This window comes from Mandrillus leucophaeus, unplaced genomic scaffold (assembly GCF_000951045.1).
Source record: "Mandrillus leucophaeus isolate KB7577 unplaced genomic scaffold, Mleu.le_1.0 Scaffold261, whole genome shotgun sequence".
Taxonomy (NCBI): domain Eukaryota; kingdom Metazoa; phylum Chordata; class Mammalia; order Primates; family Cercopithecidae; genus Mandrillus; species Mandrillus leucophaeus.
Window position 1 is genome coordinate 3512316 of NW_012102710.1, and position 4101 is coordinate 3516416.

General features: G+C 43.6%; 1 pseudogene across 1 annotated transcript; it reads right to left on the reverse strand.

The window, feature by feature from the left end:
• Window positions 1-874: 874 nt before the first annotated feature.
• On the reverse strand, window positions 875-3291 carry LOC105542545 (annotated as a pseudogene). The gene has a single exon (XR_001006484.1). The product of XR_001006484.1 is annotated as a heat shock protein HSP 90-beta pseudogene (transcript).
• Window positions 3292-4101: the final 810 nt, after the last annotated feature.

Consider the following 4101-nt stretch of genomic DNA (forward strand, 5'->3'; position numbering starts at 1 on the left):
CACCATTCCCACTCATCTGGGATAGACTCCATGCTCCTCCCTAAATCACAGGGGCTGAAGCCTGCGAATGGTATTTTCCAGAATTTCTTGCAGCAAGCTTTCAGATTAGATTTAATCCATGATGGGCACTAAGGTGTGGTTAGAAAGTGGGCAGATGAGATCAGATGGGTTCAGGGTGATGGGGAGAGATCTGTGAAAGGATACAATGTACAGCTAGATAGGAGGAATAAGTCCTAGTGTTCTATACCACTGTAGGATGACTATAGTAACAAAAATATATAGTTTCAAATAGCTGCAAGGAAGATTTGAGACAATGAATGTGCTAATGACCCTGATTTGGTTGCTGTACATTATGCATATGGAAACATTACTGTGTACCCCATGAATATGTTCAATTAAAAGTAGTTTTACAAAATAGTCCAAAAAAAGAAGAAGAAGAGTGGAAGCAAAATCAATATTATTGCTCCTCTGGCAGTTGTGGGCAGATGCATGGGTTTTGGCCTTTGCTTGTGAGCCTCTGCAGTGGCCTGCAGGTGTTAACCTTGAATGATCTGTCTCTTGCTGCTAGCAGTTGTTCTATCAGTGATTGTTCTGAGACTTCTTTTTGTATAAAAATGGCATATTCTTTATTTTGCATACTTTAATTTCAGAACAAAATGAACAAAATAAACAAAAAACCCCAGAATATATAACATCCAATTCTGCTGTCAGAGTAGGGAGGGAATGGGAACTTGACACCCTTGTTTCCTGCCTTCGACACAAGGACAGGAGAAAAAAAAAAAAAAACAATAGACATCAGCAGGAGGAACCAAGTGGGGCTGCCATGGGATCCGTGGGGACACTACACAATGGTGAATTTTCCAACTATGAATTCCTAATCTACTTCTTCCATGCGAGACACATCCTTGTCACCCTCAAGAGGGGCGATCTCATCAGGAACCACAGCACTGTGTTCCTCTGCTGCCACTTAATCTTCATTGATACCTAGACCTAGCTTGATCATGCAGTAGATGCGGTTGGAGTGGGTCTGGGGATCCTCAAGGGAAAAGCCAGAAGAGAGCAAGGCAGTTTCTAACGGCAGCACCACCAGGTCCTTGACTGCCTTGTCATTCTTGTCTGCCTCAGCCTTTTGCTGCAGCGTCTCCACAATGGGGTGGTCAGGGTTGATCTCCAGGTGCTTTTTGGCCATCATATAGCTCATGGTGGAGTTGACCCGAAGTGCCTGGGCTTTCATGATCTGCTCCATATTGGCTGTCCAGCTGTAGGTGCTGGTCACAATGCAGCAGGGTGAAGACACAAGCCTACTGGAGATTGTCACCTTCTCAACCTTCTTATCTAAGATTTCTTTCATGAGCTTGCAGAGGTTCTCAAACTTTGCCTTCCTCTCTTCCATTCTCTTCTTCTCTTCATCCTCAGGTAGTTCCAGACCCTCCTTGGTAACTAAGTCCAGGCTCTTCCCATCAAACTCCTTGAGTTGCTGCACACATAGCCATCAATGGGCTCAGTCATATATACCACCTCGAAGCCCTGCTTCCACACTCCCTCCACAAAAACTGAGTTGGCAACCTGCTGTTTGCTCTCACCAGTGATGTAATAGATGGACTTCTGTATTTCTTCATGTGAGAAACATACTTGACAAAGAAGTCATCTCATCTCCAGACCAGGAGCTGTGATAGCACAGCAGCTCAGACAGGCGGCATAGGTTAGTGGAATCTTTGTGGATCCTAAGCTTGAGATTTTTAGAGAATTTCTCATAGAATTTCTTGTAATTGTCCTTGTCTTCCACCAGCTCAGCAAAGAGCTCAAGGCACTTCTTAACAATGTTTCTGTGAATGACTTTCAAGATTTTGTTCTGCTGGAGCATTTCTTGGGAGATGTTCAGGGGCAAATTCTCAGAGTCAACCACACCACGGATAAAGTTGAGACACTCTGGTATCAACTCATCACAGCTGTCCCTGATAAACACACGATGGACATAGAGTTTGATGTTGTTCTTTTTCTTCTTGTTCTCAAAAAGATCAAAGGGAGCCCGGTGAGGAATGAATAACAATGCCCTGAATTCCAACTGACCTTCTACAGAAAAGTGCCTGACTGCCAAGTGGTATTCTCAGTCACTGGTGAGGCTCTTGTAGAATTCTCCATACTCCTCTTGGGTGATGTCTTCAGGGTTTCTGGTCTAAACAGGCTTGGTCTTGTTTAGTTCTTCTTGATCAATGTATTTCTCTTTGATCTTCTTAGTTTTCTTCTTCTTACCCTTACCACTGTCATCCTCCTCATCTGAACCCACATCTTTGATCTTGGACTTTTCTTCATCATCTTTATTTTGCTGCCTTATCATCCTCTTTCTCTTCCTCTGCCTTATCATCACTAATTTCTCTCATTCCTTCTCCAGATAAAGGGTGATGTATCCCAGCCTAGCAACTGACAGTGCTTCTTCACTACTTCTTTGACCCGCCTCTCTTCTAAGTGCTCTGTATGATCTTCTTTAAGGTGGAGGGTCACTTTGGTACCCCTACCAATGGGTTCACCATGGTCAGCATGCACAGTGAAGGAACCTCCAGCAGAAGACTCCCAGGCATACCATCATCATTGGGCTTTGTGATCACAACCACTTTCTCTGCTACCAGGTAAGCAGAATAAAAGCCAACACCAAATTGCCCAATCATGGAGATGTCTGCACCAGCCTAAAGAGCCTCCATGAATGCTTTGGTACGAGACTTGGCAATGGTTCCCAAATTATTTGTGAGATCAGCTTTGGTCATGCCAATGCCTGTGTCTACCAAAGTCAGGGTACGTTCCTGAGTGTTGGGGATGATGTCAATTTTCAGCTCTTTCCCACTGTCCAACTTGGAAGGGTCTGTCAGGCTCTCATAGTGAATCTTGTCCAAGGCATCAGAAGCATTAGAGATCAACTCCTGAAGGAAAATCTCCTTGTTGGAATAGAAGGTATTGATGATGAGAGACATGAGTTGGGCAATTTCTGCCTGAAAGGCAAAAGTCTCCACTTCCTTCTCTCCATGGTGCACTTCCTCAGGCATATTGAAAAGAAAAAGCTTGCACATATTAGAGAGTAAGGTGGGCTGGTTGTCCAACACACAGGCAGCACAAACGCTGTGCCAGAGTGACTCAAGAGCCATTCTGTGACTTTTTCAACTTCCGGGTCCTCCAAGAGCTGGGGAGAATCTGAGAGCTGGAGGGAGCTTTCTCTAGTTCTTTCCTCCTCGTCTCTTCTAAGGATTTTGTTAGCATCTCTTTCCCTTTTTATGTGAAATACCTGGAGTATATTTTTCTGATTGATGCTGACTACCCCTAATAAGATTTTACATAAGTAAATGTGTCTATGAGTGAGACAGAATGTAAAACATTAGATGTTTCAGACAGAAGCCTGAGGAGGGCTTTGGAAAAATATAAACTGCCATAAATATTGTTTTTGATTAGGCAGCTATTTGGGGGACAGAGAGCCTATCAGCATTTCTAGGCAGTCACTGTTTCATGTGAAAGAATGTACCCAATATTAGAACGTAATTCTATATTTGGAGTGCAACAAAAACAAACAAAACATCTCAGGATACTATTTTGTTAATGGAAATTCCTGAAAACAAAATCGTGGGAGGTGGTGACGCTTGAAAAACAGAAATGATTCTAGAGGATTTTAAGGAGACAGGGCCAAGAAGGAACTTTACAATCTCCGCTGGTCTCGGGAGGCCCATGTGCAACTGCTATCTTGTCAGCAGGGTCCTTGCTGAACGTTGTTTGCGATAGTATTCACCTTTCCCCTACCTTCACATCTGGCCCCAGCTTCCATCTCAGCTTCATGTCTCTCCATGTTATTGGTGAGTGTCTTGACTATAAGTTGTCCAAGTTCTTGATGTTTTGAACAAAGAATTGGACAAAACACACAGGAAAGCAAGGAGAGAATGAAGCAATGAAAGCAGAGATTTATTGAAAATGAAAGTAAACTCCACAGGGTAGGAGTGGGCTGATCGACAGCTCAAGGACCCTGGTTACAGGATCTTCTGAGGTCCAAATATTCTCTAGAGGTTGTCTATTGGCCACTTGATGTACACCCCATGCAAATGAAGTCGTGGCCCGAGATCAGTC